The 22,439-nt window shown below is 35.4% G+C and overlaps 1 protein-coding gene across 2 annotated transcripts in view; it reads left to right on the top strand.

The window, feature by feature from the left end:
- Window positions 1–4,452: 4,452 nt before the first annotated feature.
- LOC112052887 (uncharacterized) overlaps window positions 4,453–22,439 on the top strand; it is a 61,454-nt gene continuing 43,467 nt past the window's right edge. Inside the window, exon 1 of one of the 2 annotated variants that reach the window (XM_052890667.1) lies at window positions 4,453–4,701. The gene's annotated coding sequence lies outside the window, so the exon portion shown is untranslated. Of the gene's footprint in view, window positions 4,702–21,619; window positions 21,800–22,439 lie in introns of those variants that run through there. The other variant, XM_052890691.1, reaches the window with a different exon arrangement.

Here is a 22,439-nt window from a genome sequence, read left to right as displayed (position 1 = left end):
TTATTTTTACACCCAACGGAAACTCATATTTTAGATTTGATTATTACGAATCAGAAACTACTGGACTGATTTAAAAAAAAAACTTTCACCAATGGAAAGCTGTATTATTAGCGAGTAACATAGACTACTTTCTTCAGTATTTCTACAAGAATGGGAATTACGTATGGCCAACTAGTGAATAATATTAATCATGACATTGGACAATTTTCAGGGGGCGTACCTATGAAACTGGGGCATGCACGTCCAACTTTTCAGTTATGTGTATTTTAAGAAATGAAATATCACGTATCTCAAACGGTACAGGAAAAACAAAGTGAAGAAACCTGCATACCTAAGAATTTTCTTAATTATCTAAGCATTGGGCCCCTCTCATTCTGAGAGGAGACTCGTGTTTAACAGTGCGTCGTATATAGATTGTTAATGGTGTATAATGGTATCAGTAAGTGGTTCATATTTAATGGCATAAATGATTAGAATATAATAAACTAGCGTGGAATTCAGTTTTTCACAAATCCCGCGGGAACCATGAATTTTTCCGGGATGAAAAGTAGCCTATGTGTTAATCCAGAGTAAAATCTATTTCCATTCCAAATTTCAGCCAAATCGCTTCAGTAGCCGCAACGTAAAAGAGGAACAAACACACTTACACACAAATTTTCGCCTTTATGTGTGATGTGATAGTGTTATTAGTAATTAAGTATCTACTTAGGTAACTGTTATTGAATACCTACCTCCTTAGCGGATCGTCCTCGCAACATCCGTGTTTTTGTAGTCGTCTATTTAGTATGGCAGTTATAGCCCATTGTCCGTAGTGTCGCTAAGGTTAAAAACATCATAGACTTTAAATAAACTCTTCCCTATAAGCACTTGCATATTGTACCACTAAGTAATGTAGGTGTACAAGTTTTTATAGCAAAATAATCCTGCTACCCGTTTTATGGGCCACAGGTGGAGAGAACTACTTAACTACAAACCAACTGGTTTACTGAGAAAACTTTGCAAATTATAATAATTTATACCCCACCTATTAAAGGACATATGCGGCCCTCATAAAAAGGCTCAAAGACACTCAGCGGGCGATGGAGCGAGCTATGTTTCGGGTTTCTCTGCGTGATCGAAACAGAAATGAGAAGATCAGTAGAAGAACCAAAGTTATTGATATAGCTCAGCGAGTCGCGAAGCTGAATTGACAATGGGTAGGCCACATAGTTCGAAGAGCCGGTGGACGTTGGGGTCCCAAGGCGCTGGAATAGCCACCCCGCACGATAAAGCGCAAGGTTGGTCGACCCCCTACTAGGAGAACCGAGGACATCAAGCGGGTTCCTGGGAGCCGCTGGATGCTCGCGGTCCGAGACCGTTTTGTTTGGAAGTCCATGCAAGAGGTCTATGTCCAGCAGTGGACATCCATCGTGGATGATTTAAGGACAAAAGCCTGCCAATCCGCATTGGAGGACCATAAACTTTTGCTGGTTGGAGTGCCACCTCATGCAACTGAAACTCACATCGCTTGCCTAATGTAAATAAAAATACTTCCACCAATGATAACTTACACAGTATCACACCACATAGCAAGAAACCTTTTCCTGAGAACGTCCTCAGTACTCTTCACGGGTTGCGGTGTCACAGAGGTCATGGCGTTGGCCCCTTTCTGTAATTCTTAACGTCGCCGCAAAATACAGACGGGGCACTGGGTGGGACCACTTGGGTCCGTCGCGACGCGATGAAGCCTGCACGCGATTGCAGTGATCAGCGACACGAGAGTTCCAGCTCGAGCTTTTCCGAGTGGCCGAACCTGCATATGCAGGCACTTTCGACGACGCCAATAGCGATGGATGGACGACGCATACACAGGTTTTAAAACCCAACGTAGGACAGCGGAGGCATCGCAGCCATCGCGGGGTAATTCATCGAAATGTACAAATCATCCAAAAGGACCCAGGGCCTCAGCCCCGAAAGGAAAAAACATGACCGAGGGACGAGGGAGTCGCAGATCTTGCTCCCTAGTTCCTCGGTCATATTTCAAAGAGCAGCAAGGAAGCCAAGCCTCGAGGACCGTAGGTAATAGGCATCCCCTCTGCTGGACTCATCATCTAGGATTCCAGGAGCAGAAAAGTCCACAAAAGTCAGGGGCACACTAATCAGATGTTTTTATAAAACATTTTAAAATCAAATTTGTAAACTGAGCTTAACACGGATTCAGCAGGCAAACAAAAATAAATACAGTCAATGCAAAAAAGCAACGCTTTGTGACTTAAATAAAACAAGCATGCAAATCGCTAAATGCATCGTTTGACATTGATGGATGTATTTCTACAATTATCATCGGTATAGACAGATCGTAATGCACATGTTGCATGCTAGTGACGTCAAAACAAAGGGTTTGCGTGGACGTGCGCACATGGTGCTACTTCAGGACGAAAAGGGCATAAGTCGAAACGCAACAAGGGTCAATTTTATTTGAAAAATGTAGCTATAATGACCCTTATTAACTTTGACTTATGATGGTTACTTTTAGGAGCGACGTGCAGTATCCGGCGTGTACACAACAAAGTGCAACCACACGCACCGTTTGTAAATAGCACGTACAAAATAGATATAGGTTAAAACACAAAGCTTCGCAGTTCAAGTGAGTCAAATTGCGAAATGGATGATCGATTGATGTGCTGTTTGTAACTGACTTGCACACAGAACATAGAAAACACTAAAGCTGACCTCTTTTTTCCAGATCGTGAGTACCGTGTTTGGATATTTTTTGCTCGAATATCCATGTAGGATTAGGATCAATAAAAATTGAATTTTCACCACTCTAGCTCAAAAATGGCGTGTTTGCTGCTTAAAAACAGTAAGCCAAAGTGTTGTTTATTTACTCCTCTAGACAAAAATATTTACATTCTTTTGTTTTTAGGTTTTTTTAAAGCCACACTATTTTTTTTATTCTTTACAAGTTAGCCCTTGATTACAATCTCATCTGATGATAAGTGACGATGCAATCTAAGATGGAAACAGGCTAACTTGATAGGTGCAGGATGAAAGTCCACACCCCTTTCGGTTTCTACACGACATCGTACGGAACGCTAAATCGCTTGGCGGTACGTCTTTGTCGGTAGGGTGGTAACTAGCCACGGCCAAAGCCTCCCACCATCCAAAACTTTCCGGGTCCAACCTCATTATCCGTATACCAGCTAACCACGGTAACAATGAAGCCTTACCCTTTCACCCTTATATTATTAAAATGGATATAGTAGGTACAATGTGCCAATAGCACTTGCGAATCAACGGGCACTTAAACACGTGTACTTGTGCCTGTTAGGCCGTTAATGAATAGCTAGTTAAAAACGCACGGAGGGCGACTGGATCACTATGGGGGTGTTCAAGTTGCTACGTAGCAGCAGGGTTACCAATACGAAAAAAATATTTTCTTACCCAAATTACCCTCATAATTCAGTCTAGAGCCTTCCTCCCTTTGAGAAGATACAGACTTACACCCACCACGCTGCTCCAGTGGGGGTTTGCGGGCTTATGGTGATAATGATAATTTAACGAATCAGAATCAGTGTTAATGGTGCGTGCTCTCCGAAGCACAGGGGTGTTACCCAGGTTGAAAATTTTAACTGAGAATTCTAAGAAAATAACGTAGGTACAATAATTTATTGGTATTTTAAAAATACAATATTTAAAGTTATTAGTTAATATTGTTTTAATGAGCTTAATTTTATAGATTAGGCAATTTAAATAAATGTTGTATTTTAATTACTCTATTAGTTTTGAGCATACTTAATATTAATAGGTAACTACGTAGTTACCTACATAATGATAGTAATATTAAATATAAAAAAAATATTAGATATACCTAGCTAGTTACATATTTTTCATTTCAATAACTATTAGGTACATCCAGTGCATAATTATCGTAACTAGCATAACCCGTACCTACGACGAAACTAAAATCGAGCTAATTCTAAACATACGTAACCGAGTGAGCCGGACTGTCTTTACGATTAATAAGAGTGAAAAAGAGCCGTGATAGCCCAGTGGATATAACCTCTGCCTCCGATTGAGGGTGGAGTGGAGGGTGTGGGTTCGAATCCGGTGCGGGGCATGCACCAACGTTCTCCAATTCTCTGCGTGTGTGAAGTCTGCCAATCCGCATTGGGCCAGCGTGGTGGACTATTGGCCTAACCCCTCTCATTCTGAGAGGAGACTCGAGCTCAGCAGTGAGCCGAATATGGGTTGAAATGGTGGTGGTGAGACTGAAAAAGGAATATCAGCCATTTTAACAAAACATAGCTTTTCTTGACATTAGAAATTTAATTACCAAGTTGTGAACCCTGTTAAGTAGCTAAAAAGTTATAAAGTTCACCCCTAAGCTTTGCGGAGCTTCCGAATCGAGGCTTCGTAGGATACGCCGTGACAACTGCCGAGTCTCGCCGAACCGAACGAAGTAGTCGAAGTACTACGAACAGCCAGTCAGAAGCGAACGACCGTTCCAAGCTTACGTTTCACTGCGCTGCCAAAGTTTTATTATCTTCGTCGAAAATTGTGACAGCAAGTGTTGTGATTATTGTGTAAACTGACCATTATCCGTCTAGACAATTGTGTATACTTAATACAATAGTGTTGTTAATTCATAAAAGCCGAACGGCGTTCTTATTCTGGTTTCGGCGGCCCCGTTTGTGTCGGCACTAATTGCTGTTTGCGGAGGTAAGCAAAGTTTATTTTTGTGCATATATACGAACGATCGTTGCTTGAATCCTGAAAAATTCTGATTAGGTACCTGTATAAAATTTACTTTGACGTCCTTATGAATATTTTAATATATGCTTAGTAAGTAAGTAGGTAAGGTTAGTAAGTAACTTGTAGCAACGGTGGGTGTCCTACCGAATGATTGCAAGCTATTTTTTTAGTTCAAGTAGGAAGGTATGCCATTAAAGCTTTATCCATGTTGAACACGCAATAAAAAGGAAGCTATGTTATGTTTAAAGCAGCTTCATCCGCCGACAAACCTGTTCTTGGACAGATAGTTTGTTATTATTTTTTGCTTACATTCGATAGACGATACCGAGAAGCAAAGATTTCAAACAATACAAGAAATATGAGAAGCAGCAGCTACTTTTTATAACTACCTACTTGTACCTATGTGAGTTGGTTAGATAGAAGTATTAATAATGTATAGCCGATTCATATTCCTAATGGAAGTCAATATAAATACAATAGATAATAATATGTATAATAAATTAACAGGTCCCTACCTATTCTATTCAATGTTTTGCGACTGGTGTGTTTGTAGTAGGTAATTTGTTGAAAAGATCCGCATTGTAAGTAACCCCCTATTGTTTGCTTACCAGTGCGGTACAGCTTTTTTGCATACTGCAGCGCTTTCGACGATTCAACGAAAAGTGTTTGAGCAATTACATCGGCCTGGTTAAGCGCTTCCGAAGCGCTTTGTGCGTTGTAACCTCAACACACCATCACAATATCGACGTAACAAGTGGGGCAAAAAGGAACACCTTGCATGGTTCGTCTATTGCGTATCGGACATTACCTATATTGAAAAATACCATCACGGTAAAATTTGGGGTAACTTATATTTGGTACTAGCGGACGCCCGCGACTTTGTCCGCCCTTAGATCTCCTTATAGCCCGGGATCCGTGGAACAAAACAAGTGATTACCTACTATCAAGTTAATTTTCCGTGAGTAGCTTCATCTTGATGAGACGCTCAACTTTTTTATTTACGAAAACTCTTGATTCTGGTAGCTAACTGGGTTACCAGGTAATAAAAAATCTGAGCGTCGGAACGATGTACCACGTAATTTGTAGGACATTGTGGCTGTGTGATATAACTATTAATTAAGCAACAGTAAAAAAATCTGGTTAGTAACAAAATTTGGTAAACTACCCTTTTCCCAACTTGTATCAATAACGAGGTTAATATCAGTGTTGTTATTGTTAGGCAGCGTAGCCACCGTCACGCTATCAGTCTCGTTAGTGATTTTGTGCAATGTTTTGTGTTTTTAATTATTCATAATATTTGTGTTGTAAATATTGTTTAACCTAAACTAGCTAACGCGGCGCGGTTTCATCCGCGTAGTTCCCGTTCCCGTAGGAATACGGGGATAATATATATTCCTTTCTCGATAAATGGGCTATCTAACACTGAAAGGATCTTTCAAATTGGATCAGAAGTTCCTGAGATAAGCGCGTTCAATCAAACAAACAAACTCTACAGCTTTATAATATTAGTATAGATTGTTTAGAGTGGGCACGGAAAACATTTCGGGCAGGGAAGATGAGTGTTGTCTCCCAAGGTCACAAGTCCTGGGACCTGCTCGAGGTGTTTCCTCTACAAGAAAATAATGGTACAATCACTGTAGCTGCTACCCGTCACGTCACAATAGGAATGGTGATTGAGAAAATTTTGCGTTAACTTTTATCTTATAGTACCACGAACAATAAATCTCGCAAAAAGATACTGCAACTATAATATTTTCTACTGAGTAGTTAATATGTGAAAACCATTAATATCGAGTGAGAAGAAACAACAATCTCATCGACCGGAAAAAGTTTTTCAAACAATGAGATATAAAAAGACTTTACAAACTCAGCCAACTGTTAATGTCTTATCGAGAAATTTATCATCACGTCGAGAACGTCTTTAGGGATTTATCCGTAGATTAAACATCTAGGAAAATTGATTTCGTGTCTCCACGGATCGCTCGAACTAATTACCCGAGCAGCGCTGGGACGATTGACTCTCATATTAATTAGAATTATGACTTCGCTTCGATTGGTTTCGTTAAAGATAAATCATCTGACATCGTTGTAGCAAGATTAAGCCTCTATCAAAGCTGCTTTATACAGGTAAATTATAGGTGATATCATTATTGTGATCTGTACGTAATTGCAAGCAAAGTTTTTGTTAGAATTTCCAGTTAGTCAAAAAATAAAGGACATGTCCCAAAATGGACCTTTATTATTTATAATTTTTAAGAAGCTCCACAGTGTTTTTTTACGGATAGGAGATACAAATTACTGTTAGGAAAATAATTTTCAGAATTTTTGAAACCCGCATTAATTAGATATTTTTTTTTTGTTTTGTCTAAAAATTAAACGTACAATACAGTAAAAGTGTTCAAAACAACCAATAAAAACACCTGGAATTGAAGTCATATCTAGTGTAAGCTGTGAATGTCATGTAATATTTTCAAATGTCAATAAGACATAAGTTAAAAAAAAACATTAAATCGTAGACAGAGAAGTATTAAACAAAAAAAAATCCTTAAATTGCTTTAAAAACGCCATAAACGAACGCTACTTCTCAAAGATCATTGACAATCTGTCAGGGTGTGATTTACAAGCATGTTGCCATGATAAAAATTCTTAATGAATGTTGCCAGCTAATGAAAAAAAATACATTTTATTTAATTAATTAAAAAAAATGCGGGTTTCATTTTTTTTTTATTTTGGTTATAAGCCCTATGTTTTATGTTCTCTTAAGATAAAAATATTTTTTTCTGCTTAGTTGACACTCGGAATAAATTCCCAGCCTCCATACAAAATTGGGACATGTCCTTTACTACTAAAACTTATACACATAAATGCAAATAATTATGTGCTTGTGTGTAATGTTTTCAAGCCTTTACTACCTATTCAACCAATCATCATACATTTTTAATAGGTACCTGCACTTTGTCAGTGATACAAAAAACATAGCGTCAGCAGGGGCGTAGCTACCGCCGTCTTGTCTTACGTGTAAAACCAACATTGGTCTTTGATATTGTCTTGATTAAAATACGAAATTCAAAAATTCACAACATAACATTTAATATTAATATAGATTGTACTTCTTACTGAAATAATTAAGTACGTATCTAATGTATAAAGTTGTAAAAGAAGACCCTTCATAACCTACTACTATAAGTCGTAGACAAAATATCCTTCGCAGTAGGTAAAACCTACCTAATCATTAATACAATGTAAGAAGAACTCCAATTATTGTACCACAGCTAATTATAGTAAAATATATTTAAAGTAGGTAAATGAATAATTTCATAAAATACAATCTATTATTAGTAATTTCAAATAGCAGCGGGCACATCTATCAACCCCCAATTTCCTCTACAGACCTTACATTTCCTTATTTAATGTCAATAACTCTGCAAACATAGCTGCCGGAATTATAAATCAAGCAGTACATATCTAATACAAACTTTACTATCTATTCTATTGACAACTTTACTATCTCCGTGATGAGGTTTACTCGCGAGATACGTCACCTCGTCGGCCGTTTACTGCAAAGGAAATAATAAATATAACAAATTATGTGGCAGCGAGATTGCAGGGGAAAGGCTTGATAAAGAGGGTAATGTCCTGGACCTAAGAATGTACCTACTCAACGTTTGCTTAGATGACGTATGTGTATTTGATAGCGTTGATTGATAAACTGTAACTAAAGCCATACTCGGTGTGCACTGTTTACCAAAAAACAAATTAGTAATGAAGGTAGAAAACGCATGTCATTTCATAACTTATTTAATTTAAATCCTAAAAGGTAAACCTGCATCAGGAATTTATCATCATCGATTTCGCGTTAAATATGTCAATTAAATAGTTACAATATCAGTTTTGTTAAGTTTTTTAATCCTTCTGATGTCTGATGAATTCGACGGTGATTTCAACAAAAGCATCGTAAGAGTCGCTGTTTTAATAGCTGCTCGTTATATGTAAATATTATACTTACTCACACTTGACAATCTTTCATTACTGCCTAAAAATTGGTAGGCAAGTATAAGCAAGGCTTAGGCACATTATTTAAATAGAAGATAAAAATCATAAATACGCATCAAATCAAAAATAATCATCATTGTAACTGAGATATAAAATGTTATAGAAACTCAATTCTTTAAAAAAACACATAGAGATAGACATATTACAAACTTTCACATTTCTAATATAAGAAGGAAAACAAATTAACCGATTAAATTTAAAATACTCTCATCTTTCTTAATTGTGTAAAAACCAAGTAAAAACAGATCGATTTACTATGGTTTACCCACGGTTAGTCAATGTCACTCTCACTAAACAAAGTTGCAAACATTCAATCTTTTGTAAAAGCGTCCATAAAGATGACAGATAATAATGCAATCAATTGGAAGATTTTTTACCTGGTACCTCAACACATTCAAACTCTACGAAGTGAAAACGTGTCGGCTGAAAATCAAACAACATTAAACGTTTATTCATGACAATACACGAGCTTAAAATGTAAAGAGGTTGAGCTGCTACTGCTAAGTATAAAATGATTCACATATTAACAATAGCAATAATCACTTTTTTTTTAATCTTTATTATAAGAGCTTGGTCAACTTCTTAATATAAATTCATAAGTTGCAATGTGAAAAATAAGTGTTTTAGTATAATATAAACTTGATGAATTCAACTTAAAGACTTTTTTGTAGAAACCTCAAATTTTGTTGGATATTGGAACTACAAATGTACGAGTATTATGCACCAGTTTCTTGGAGTTAGGAACTTTTATTATTAGATATAAATTTTTGAACATATTCTATAAAATATCTCAAAATATATTATTACCTTCTGTTGTATTTTAATAGGCAAATTCTACGTACCTATCTACCAAAAGTCGTTGGCAGTTAGAACACCTGCGCAGATAATTAGAAAGGGGCTGTAACTGTATCCAACGAATATTGCTTATTGTGCCGTTTCCAAGTTTCCCCTTCAATATTTGACAGCAAAATACAAACTGCTTAGTCAGTTAATTTTGTCGATCTTCGAAACTTCCTTAGTAAAAAAGCTTGTAAAAGCTCATTGTTGTATATATTGTCGATAACTCCATCGTGTCATCCTTTTTTACATTCGTGGTTTACTTTTACTTTTCAATGGGTAGTTTGTAGTACCCATTGAAAATAATATAAAAAATACTATTCTAAAGGTAGTTTGTATTTTTATCTCTCCACAAAATAAATGGCTAAGTTCTAGTCCTGATTCCTTTAACAACAAACAATAACCATGCTAAGTCCATTATTTTTCGTCGATTTTCGAAGCTTCACTTTTAGATTACGTTGAACTGATGTACCTACAGGTTTTTTGGATATAGGTAATATCTGGATCTGCATCTAAGTCTGAAGTACTGAAGTTGAGGTTATGCCATTATCAGTTTCTAGGCTTTAATACCAGTTAAGGCTTCGTTTCATTGCATGCATGCCTTTGCAAAGGCATGCCTACAGACATTAACGCAAGTGTAAACTGACTATAAATTAGTTCTGACTAACATACTGACTATACCACATATGTTTTCTGTGACCATAACTCAAAACATGAATACAGTGAGTATCTACTAACCAGTTTTATATACGTCCTTATAATGCTTTATTATTTATGCATCTCAGATTATCCTCAAAGCAAAATATAATGCTCAAAGATTTAACTTTTAGCTTTGTTGGGAAAATACCTTCGTACCCAAAATTCGCATTTTGCCCGCTGCCACCGTCAACCTTAATCCTTTATCTGACCCTTTGCCTATTAAATTCGCTAAGTCATGGCACGGGCAGGTATGCTTTTGTTGTTATTTCTTTAGTTGTTTGCTTTAAATTTTTGGGTTCGTTAAATATTTAAACAAGGTTGCTTGGAAATAAAAACAAACAACGAGATTTAAGCAGAATTGTTTTGGATAAAATACATTTACATTTATAGAAATGTAAATGTAATGTGAATATGTATTATCTCATGTATAGAGTATTGATAAGAGATGTCCACTATGTACCTACCTACAAGTAAGAGTAGTGTGATTGGGCTAAAGAAATATTAAGGACTTAAAAAGTGGTGATAAATTAAATACCAGATTCCTATTGTCAACAGGTTATTTAAATTGCAGATTTATTTAGTCATCTATTTTAATAGAATATCTTTTATAATAAAACAGTAAAACTACACAAAGAGGAGAACAGATTTCTTAAAACCATGGAGATTGGTAAAAATTTTGCAAGAATTTTTAGATGTAAATTCTGATATAAATGGTACGTCATACCTTCTATTGAGAAAAACCGGTAAATACGGTGACATCATGAACAAACAGTGATATTAGTCGTGTTGCGGCAATTCCAGAATAGTGATTTTATGACGCCTCGCCTTGGAATGGATTTGATTTTTAGATTCTTGAACATGACGTCATCAATGCCCAAGTCCAAAAGTAAAATAAAGTAAAGATCTCTGCATCGAAAATTTATCTAGATTGGACTTTGCAGAAATCTTAGTAGCTTTTAGAAAATGAGAGTTGAAGGGGTGAAACCCCTAAAAAGGAAAGAAAATTATTATGTTGAAATGAAATGAAAAATTGAAAAGTGACTTAGAAGAATATTTTAACGACTTGAATAGACCAGTTACGCACCAAAACTGAATATAGTAAAAGGCACTCTTAATTATACTTATTCGTCTTATCAGATCTCAAATCCTTTTGTTAGATACCTATGTTGTTTCGACGCTGTGTGAGGCTGTGCGCCGTTTTTTTAATTTCCAAATCTAATGTTAGCCGTCATTCGCACGAGAGTATTTTTTAACGGACATTAAAAAGCCTGTGTATGACACCCACTTATTTAATAAAACGCTTATCAAATATGCTAAGATCAAAAACTCACCGGTTGTGGTAATTTACCTACGTATTGGCTCATCCTTTAACAGCAAGATCCTAATTCCTTTTAATTACGTCCTCTATTAGCCAAGCATGTCGCTTGATCCGTAGTACCAACTCGGCGATGTGCTTAATTACGTACTTAATAACTAATCGTTGACGGTGGTCTCATTCCATCAGATTTAAAAGACTTTTGTCTGAATAAAAAAAACTCTTGTTTATATAAAAGCAACCTTATGGTTGTGTTATACAGTAGAATTTTCTTTGTCGTGTCATTTAAGAGTGTCTGGAGGAGCAGTGAACTTTGCCGACTGTCGAGGTTTCTTCCCCACACCTGAAGTTCACTCACACAGCTATTAGTTCCGAACGTTTATAGTTTCGAGATAGAAATCATACGCATAAATGACACTGGACACATACTTACAAGGAGTTATAAAACTTATGAAACTGGGGTAAAATATGAGAACCTGCTTAATTGTTGGCTGTGGCAGTAATAGGCTATTATAAAAATTCTAACGTAACCAAGGTTCTAGGAAGTTCACACAACTTACATATTCATGGGTAACTATTATGTTTTTATTCAAATGAATATTCAAGATGAAAACAAATGCATGGAGCAGGCAATATTAAAAACTATGAAAAAATATTTTAGTACATTGTAAATCTCAATACAATACCTATACCTACTTTGAAAACTTGATTATTATTAATTATTAGTACGGATAGTCATCTAACGACTAATCAGTACAATAGGCTAGTTGACACTTTTTTTAAATGGTCTTAAATTTTCCTTTACTTATCGATATATTTCGGACCCTTATTCCATGGACCACCTATACGAAATTAATTTTGTTAACTACCCTATTACTAGAGAAATACCAAGATTTTTTTAGTGAAAATAACAATCTAAGTAATAATATGTCTATTACTTTCCCAAAGCATTTTATAATAACGGAATTAAACATAGAAAATATAATCGGTAGTAAGTCTTGATCTTTTTATGTCCAACTCTTATTTGTACAGAGTATGTGTGGCATTCAAGGTTCATTAGATTATAAATTGTAATAAACACGAAATTTTATAGTTCTCATGCTGTTATAAAGTAGCTGGAATAAACTAAATGGGTAGTTTACGAGTATTTTCTTTGAATGCGGTAACATTTTGCGAAGCATTTGCAGAGCGTGAGATAATTTTACCCCTCGTCCTTTGTATTGAAGACCGTGACGATCGTTAGGCCAAATTAAATTTTCAAGTTTTTACAGCAAGTCACTGCAGTAATAACGTTGAAGATGAGCTCGGTAATGGTGTTTCTATGGGAAAAGTTAGTGCAGACACCTTAATTGTGAAAACTTATTTCAAAACGATTAACACAGACCCCCAAAAGTGAAAATTTAAATTAAACTGTTTCGCTTCTTTATTCTAATTAAACTACGCGACGGATTTTAATGCGGTTCTAAAATAGAATGATTAAAAAAAAATAGTTTAGGGTTACCGTGTGGTTGAAGCTTCGACCGCTTGTTTTAGTTAAACTTAAAAAAAAATAGAAGTATATTTAATAACGTCTAACAGCTATTGCTTACTATTACACTTAATTACCTAATTAATTAAATCAAATGCCAACAGTTGGCGGCATTCCGATAAATACAATTGGATGATGAAAATGATTTCTGTAATTAAAAAATAATTATGTCACCGGATTTGTGGATAGGTACGGAGGTCGTAAATTATCAACTTTAACTTTCACTTTAGGACCTTAATAATTTTAGTTTGGGACATTTACGATAAACCACACCTTTTATTTTTAGCTATCGCACCAACCAAGCAACTTCGTGACGAAACGCGGGCGGTTCTATCTTGGCTGTTAACAAATTAGTTCCACTATTTATTTAATTGCGTGAGATTTTTTTAAATTCAATTGATATTAGTATTTAGTTTCAAGTTCGAGAAAGTTTAAAGCATTAATTAACATTAGATATGCTCACCATGTAGAGATTTCGTGTTAATTATACTTACGCAGGTTCGTAATTGTAAATAAACAAAAGTATCGTCCCGTCCAAAAGTAAAATATATGATATTGTCGGAGACAGATTGACGTCAGAAGCGGATTTAAAGGGCAAAACATAACTATTAGATGAAAGAATATCGGGTCTAACAATCCAAGAATGTTACCAATAATCCCTCGTGTGGCAGAGAATAGCCTTGTGCGAAGTCTCGGACTTGTGACCGATGGATGTAGGGTTAAGGGCGTCCTTTAAAATTAGTTAACACTTCCCTTCTTCGCTCAAATCATTCTCCCCGTCTAGTTTTTTTTCATTATTAGGGTGATACAAAGAGGGTGGCGTATTATTATATCTGTTTACCAAACCGTTGCTTAGTAACCACTCAAAGGCAAAAGATAAATAAGGTAATATGACGGAGTATGGCTGATACTCCTTCATATTTACCCACCAAACGCGTTGGTACGCATACTATTACAAGTAGAATAAATTCTTGTGTACTGAATATCTACTTACAACAAAAAAAACTTGTACATAAAAGAATTATTCTACTCAAAGTATGAACTATGAGAAAATCTTGCCAACAAAACTGCCACTGCAAAATGGTTAATTTAGCACATAAAAATTAATCTTGTCCACCACAAAGGTCGAGCACTCTCGTATGATCGCGGTTTTGAAAAATAAATAGCCATCATTAGAGGCGGGCGAAGCACCATCGCGCAGTACTGGAGTCTCTTAGCATGTAACCCGTGGAGGGTGCTTGTAAACCCACTGAGCCTCTTGTAGGGGGATTTTCACACTAATTACTACTTTCTGGGTCTGGCGCCCTGGTATACATTCATGTAAGTACTTGTGAACTAGATAGAGTACCAGGATAGGCTTTTCATACAGTTAATGTCGTATATTTTTCTAAAAACAACATGGCTACTAGCCAAGAATCCGTGGAACATTTTTAAAATTGATTACTATCAAATTTTCCGTGAGTAACTTCATCTTGATGAGACGCTCAACTTTTTTATTTACGAAAATTTTTGATTCTGGTTGCTTACTGGGTTACTAGGTAATGAAAATTTCTGAGCGTCAGAACGAGATAATGTACCACGCAATTTGTAGGACATTGTAGCTGTTAAGTTGTACAACTATTAATTATTATTAAGCAACAGTAAAAAATCAGCTGGTTAGTAACAACTTTTAGTAACTTGACTCTCTTGAATCTTGACATCATGTATCCATTTCCTACGCTGCTTTCCTTGTGCATGTTTTCCAAGTATCTTACCTTCTAGGAAAATGCAATTTTGCTTATGATGGACGATGTCTAAAATGGAAGCGGGCTTACTCAGAAGAGGTTCATTCTACCCACACCTCTTCGTTTTCTACGCGGCATCGTACCGGAACGCTAAATCACTTAGCAGTATGTCTTTGGCGGTAGGGTGTTAGCTGGCCAAGGCCGATGTCTAACACCAAACCAATGATCCAATTTAGGGAATATTCTTATATTCTCTAAATTGGATCCTAAACTAACCCGAGCTTGGAATCGAAGACCCTCTCTGTTGAGAACCACAGCTTTTTTTTATTATTTACAAGTTAGCCCTTGACTACAATCTCACCTGATGGTAAGTGATGATGCAGTCTAAGATGGAAGTGGGCTAACTTGTTAGGAGGAGGATGAAAATCCACACCCCTTTTCGGTTTCTACACGACATCGTACCGGAACGCTAAATCGCTTGGTGGTAAGTCTTTGTCGGTAGTGTGGTAACTAGCCACGGCCTCCCACCAGTCAGACCTGGGCAAATTAAGAAAATCTCAATCGGCCCAGCCGGGGATCGAACCCAGGACCTCCAGTTCTAAAAACTGTGCCAGAGAGATTGTCAGTTTGTTCTTGAAGATGACTAGATTGTCAGCTTGAGCATGACTGGTTCATCAATTATATTCGTACTATATTCAAAGTTAATTAGGTATGTACCCTACCTATGAGTGCAATAAAGCCATCGGCACAATAACACGCACAATAAACATTCCTCTTCCAAATGTGAAATCAATTGATTGTAATCGTGCTCGTATATATTGCGTCTGGATGCTATAGTTGATAGTGCCACAACCTTGAAGGGTCAAGGACCGCCAGCTTATTCGTCATGGGTGTGCGGTTTCGTCACAATAGGGTATCCACCTTATTCTTTATACTGAGCCAGAAAAAAATATCTTTTTGACAACCACAAACTTATTAGTTGTTAAACAACTATTAACTAAACTAAGCCATTGCTTTCTAAAGCTGTGATTTTTCTGGTAAATAAAGCCTTAAATATTGCATTTTTATTATGAATCTTAAAGCCTTAGCGTCCCAAAAGGACAATAGATAAGTTTTAAGAACCTTTTTTGTACGTAACTGGCTAGTTGTATAATATTTTCTCTTCAAATAAAAACAATCTATCTATTTGATAAATATTATGTCTAACAAATTTACTCACTTCCAAAAATTGTATACATATAACTATGGGTCTCATAAGAAGGCTCAGAGTATCACAGCGGGCGATGGAACGAGCTATGTTAGGAGTATCCCTACAAAAGGCCTATGTCCTGCAGTGGACGTCCATCGGCTGATATGATGATGATGATGATGATGATGATGAACTCTTATTAGATTCAATTACCGTAATATTAACTTATTATCGTACATGATAAAATGATGATGATATAATTGAATATCAATCAGCGAAACCCTCACGTAACAAAACGTAAATGTTACAAAAATAAAGTACCTCTAAACAAACGATTTCCGAACTTTTTTTTTTTTTTTTATTCTTTACAAGTTAGCCCTTGACTGCAATCTCACCTGATGAACTAATTGGAATTGCATATCATGTTTGAAATGCGAAATGGTTGTAGCCGGATTTATATTTGTCTGACGTGTCGTATCGTGAAGCAATAGAACAAAATCAGTATCATACATTTTTTAAGGCAACGTTTACACTTATGTGTTGTGACACGTCGTGATGGCTTCTGATGTGCCGCATACAAAATGTATGATACCGATTCTGTTCTGATGCGTCACAACACAACACGTCAGATAAATATAAATCCGGCCTGATCACTTAAGAACGGCTCAATAGATAAAAATTTTTGGCACTAAAAAGCATAGAAGAAAAAAAAGAACTCGAAATAAATACCACATACAATACTTTTACTTCATCCTGATAATCTCAAAGGCGACCTGTGAGTGTGAAGTCGTGAGACAATTCTGTAATTGTATTCGAAATAGTACGAGTATGTGTAACAAAATTTATCCTTATATGTTTGGAAATGTGGTAATCCTACATTGCAGTCATCTGTTACGTTTATTCATGCTATAAACCTAAAAGTTTCTGACTTATATGGTTGTGAAACTGACTGTTGTAACTTACGATGTTACTTATTGCCCTCTGCTTCGGGCGGCAGCGTTGTAAAGAAATTGAACTCATTTCAGAAGTTGAAAAACTTTGGTTTCGTTTTAAACAACTTACGACACAGCCCCCTTAGCCAAGTGGCACGTCGATTCTCTTTCTACGATTGCTAACGCTTCGAAAACTTGAAAAATGTATGAGAATGACAGATCTTGATCACGTGACCTGTCGATAGCAAATGTTATTCCCATACATTTTTCTAGTTTTCGAAGCGTTAGCGATCGTAGAAAGAGAATCGACGTGTCATTTGGCTAGGGGGGCTGATCTACTAGTAATGCATACAGCAATACTAACATTGTAAGCTTAAAAGTAAGTAGGTACCTAATCGTAGTATTTTGTCACGATTGACTTTGCTCAAGAGTGTTGCAGTTTATCTCTTCTTTGGTAAATGGTAATACAGCAAAAAATTAGACAACCCCTTTTCTACAGCAGGTTCCGTATAAAAACCTATATATATACTATACTTATTGGTATTTTGTGAGCTTAATTTCACATTTTGTAAAATGACAGAAACGGAGCTTTTACCTTTTTAATGTTACGTTTGTAAGTTGGGAATTGAATAGAATATTGGTAATATTAAATATAAATTATTTGTATAAGGAGTCATACCTATCATAGTTACCTATATATCCAAGAATTCAATAAATAATCTAGATATTTCAAGGTTATTTGGGGTTTAATCGTTAGGTTGTAAATTATGAAATATCTTGTTTAAAATTCAAAGAGTTGAGGAAATAGTTCAACATTCAGTTTCGTCCAACAGAAAATACGCAATCAACTAAGTCTGTCCTTATTTTAGAAAGAAAACCTGATTAGTCAGTCCCTATATACAAAGCCATATAAGATAGAAACATAAATTTTAATTTAAGTCAGGAAGCACATTCGAAGTCTCTCCACTCCACTACTTTATCTACTAAGTGCTATAGAATCGTTACGGAGAATTTTAACAAGCATAAAGTGAAACAGGTGTCAAAACATCTACTTTCCAAATATAGATTGCTTTCTCGTAACGCTTCAAAGGATAAGATGAAGATGTATTTATAAATACTTCATCTCATAATTATAGAGAACAGAAGGAATAGATTGATCAGCATTTACAATGTTAGCTACAGAGGGATATCTTCCTCATTTAAAAAATCAGATAAATTACTAAGCAAATGGAATATTACTAGTAAGATGTTTCTGATTTTAGATTTTTTTTTATTCGAGTCCATGTCTATTCTTTGAAATAGATCTAACTATTTAGTTAGAGCTATTTTGCTAATAGCTTTTAAGGTCTATGTATAATTGTTTAGGTATGTATCAACTTGAGGCTTAAGTGCTCTATGTTCTGTTTATTTTATTCTTATTTTAAATTTCAATGATTAACAATAAAATAAGTTTAGTAATCTTTTTGTCTATTATTTATCATTCTATTAATGTCTTTAGCCTAATATTTCTTTTTTCCTTTACGCATAATTTCAAACTCGCGCAAACGATAGGTATTTTTATTATTCTCTTACATTATTAGAAATGATCTTACCCATATTTCGTGTAAAGGTCGGCACTTAGCTTCTATAGCTTCAAACTTTCAAACTATACAGGTTAAACTTTAAGTGGAGCTGTTAGCTAACTTCATGCATATTGAATACGGACGATATTGATTGTGGTATGAAGACTATTACATTGTTTAACGGTTGGCCGTACTTAGATACCTTTGCCTTAATAATAAACTAAAAATTGATTATGAAGACCTGAAAAACCTTAGCTTTCTATATGTGCCCGCATAGGACAAGATCATTCAATCAGGACCCTTAAAATAAAGTGGTTATGCAAGAATAATAAGCATTTCGTGTGTAAAAATATTTAAACGCTATAATTTAATGTTGTTAGTACTAGATGCAGCTTGGTATTTTCTTTTTCTTCTTTGACTAACTCTCTAATTTATTGGAATTCACTTCTTGAGAATTTACCTCTATTTTATTCTGTGAAGTCAACTCTTATCTTGACTAACAATTATAGATTGAAACTCACAAAATTAGTTCAGGCTTAGTTTAATAGTAAGCTTCGTTCCCGAGTAGTTTACACTTTGTATGTAAATCGAATCGCTAAGTGATTTAGCGTTTCTATACAATGTAGACTAAAATCAATCTGGTGGAGCAAACTGTACAACTATTGAGTTGCTGTTTAATGACTGTTTCGTATTGCATCGTAGATTATATCTTCTGTTAAAATCGGGCAACATCTCAATAAAGTGTTAACCAGATAATTCAATATAGAAAGTGAATTTTCAAGCGACCATCTTTATTTTAATATGCAGTCAATATTTATAGGAAAAAGGACCATAATAGACAAACAACGAAGCGATGAAGTACGGGACTATAAACTCGCACTAGGTTAAATGGTTTAGGCTCTATTTATTCAGGGAAGTGCAGGCTTGGACGGAAGAGTAGGCACAGCGTCAGTAATCGCATTCCTGACGCTGTGCCATTCCCCCGACATCCCCGGAAGTGACCCCACTTAATCGAAAAGCGAACGCAACGAACCTTATTTTTGCCCCCATTCGTTCCGTATTTCCTATCTGAAATCACTTCGCCGTATATGGAAACGAGATCGCACTGGAGCATCACTTCAGAGAGTATTTTCACAACGAGAAACAAATAATAACATATTAATGTTTATTATATTAAGTTCCGATCTGTAGATCTATAGGTAAGGTCTTTTCGTATTAAAGGATCTAAATTAGAAGCAGCAGTATGGTTTCCAATACAGCTACTTTCTAATATATCATTGTTTTTATTAAATAACGGAAATGTCACCAAATTAAGTCAATAGTTTTTGTGAACTAAATAGACATTTTATTCTTGTATATACGAGTATATGTGTTGACTACAAAAGCATCAATTTTTAAAATCGGTTAAAATACAGAACAATATAAAATGAATTCGCATTGTGTCATATAAAGCACCAATGTGGGAGAAACGCCGACTTGAAAATCAACTCAATGGTCTAGTCTCAATTTTGAAATTGTGTCAAGTTACAATTAAGTTTATTCAGTGAAGTAAATCCATTAGGATACCTGATGTTATTTCGTAAAATATCGTTGCTCATCAATCAGGAGAAGTGGAATCAACTATTTCAATACTGTTGATAGATCCTTGGAATAGTTAGTTACTCCTAAAATGAAACACCTAATATAAATTTCTCCGTAGTACACCACGCCATATTTTAACTCGATAAACAACTTGATATGTTAAGTAAGACAAGAACCTTGGTAACAATTTGTTCTCATAGCATGATTTCTGAGAATGGTTGAAATTATTAAGAAAAACAATTGGCGAGTGTTGTTTATAATTTGTGGTACTAATATGATACGAGTATGTTTATTTGGCATCATCTTTTATTATGCATATACCTATCTACGTGTTTTTACAGTGAAGCATACGAACGAGCTAAGGATAAAGAGTTTTAATTCTGGCTGGTATCATCTGTACCAGATGTTGTTGATTATGATAATGATTCCTTAAATGTACCAACTCTTCCAATGATGAGTCATGAAATAAATAGAAGCTTTTATTTGGACTGATCCAATAGTCTCCAGGAATTTACGAGTCAAACACGCTAATCACTCTGCCCTTTTATAAGAAGTAAAGTTTTTAAAGTGATAACTTCTAATGAGAAGGTAGAATTCTTAGAAATGTAACGCGTTACGGCGCCACTCTGTCTGGTGTCCCTTTCTCACATGCATTCGCCAGCAGATTTAAGATATAACTCTTTAAGTTAACTTAAAACACACGTTTTTTCTTCTTCTTCTTTTACAGCATATTAGGTAAAGTGTACTTACATGTATTTCCCTGTCTACTTTAATATCCGTGTCAATATAATGTCTCTATAAAAGAAACGAGTACGTTAACCAAAAAAAAGGTCAGACAAGTCATGTAGGATGTGTAACAAAAGATAAGACTTCTGATCAATCTTACTTCAATTCAGCTGCTACAAAAACCTAATCTTATTAGGTTATAACCTCCTCCCACTTACTGCGTATTGGCTATTGACCTGCACTAGAATAAAAAGGCAAGTAGAAGATATTCTTGACATCAATTTTAAAGATGAGTGACTTAAATCTCATTTGTCCGAGAATTTTAAATAGAAAATCAAAACATCTAGGTATTACATACGAGTGTCGAGTATCTTAATTCAATATTAAATAAATCTATCTCAGCGAGACATCGCACGGTTCCAGAGGAAGATGAGAATTTAAAAGCAATTTTTCAAAAGATTCCCACAATTTACACGGGATATAACCACAGGAATATACGCGCCACGACAAATTCACCTGGGTATTATAATCTCATTCTTGAATCGAATTTGTTTACGTGAGAAATCCCGAGTCTGGTACTATGGATTGACATTTTCTTGCAGGTAATATTCATTGCTGTGAAAGTAGGAAAAGTTACGAGAGTTTGTATTGCACAGATAACGTGTGTGGGAAATGGATGATAAACGTATAGACAGGTACGTCGGGAAGTTGTTCGTGCGTTGCTCACAATGTCGTGAGTCGTCGAATAGCCTCAGTTCAGTTCATCGTTCTTGTCGAGTGAACGCGGCAAAGTTTTTGTAACTGCGGCGGTGTTTTACAAATAGATTCCTATGAGAGGATTATTTTCCGAAACATTGTTACCAGTGCTGTGATTTTTTATCTGTTGGATTATAGGAAGACCTGCGTGATTATTTTGAAGGTCAGTTTTTTTATTTCAATCTTGTATTACTTGTGGGTTATACTAAGTTTTTTGTATTAAAGTTAAGTACTTTGCATTTATTTAACAAAGCAAATAATTTTCCGTATTGTTAACATAATATTACAAACAACGATAAACTTCATCACTACCTATCTGAATTCCCAACGGGCAGAATCTACCTTCAAACCACAATGTTTTAATTTTATGTCTTTTTAGGAGTATTGAACTAATTTGGTACAATCTAAACTGTTAAGGACATTTATCTAATTTTAAGTAGTATCTTGTACAAAACAGAAGTTTAATGTTAAATTAAAATTAAATCATGATTTGAAATCGTATTCACAATTAACAAAAATACTTAGAAACCAGGCTACTTGTTAACAAGTTGCGTGGCTTCTACCAACTTAAACATCAAAGACTTTTCATTTAGAAATAATATAATAAGGAACTTAAGCTAACTTATCCTAATAACTATACAATGCATGCCCACGTGAATTCAAATTGAAAACCCTTCTCGAGATTTTGCGAGAATACCATAGCAATTGATTTTAATTATACCTCGTTGATCATGTAATTAGCTAAGCTTCAAATACCCATCGCACCTATAAAGAGGACGGCCAGGTCCTGTTTAAACTAATAC

Source organism: Bicyclus anynana, chromosome 1 (assembly GCF_947172395.1).
Source record: "Bicyclus anynana chromosome 1, ilBicAnyn1.1, whole genome shotgun sequence".
Classification (NCBI taxonomy): Eukaryota; Metazoa; Arthropoda; class Insecta; order Lepidoptera; family Nymphalidae; genus Bicyclus; species Bicyclus anynana.
The sequence above is the reverse complement of the archived record's forward strand: the minus strand, read 5'-3'. Positions and strand labels throughout refer to the sequence as shown.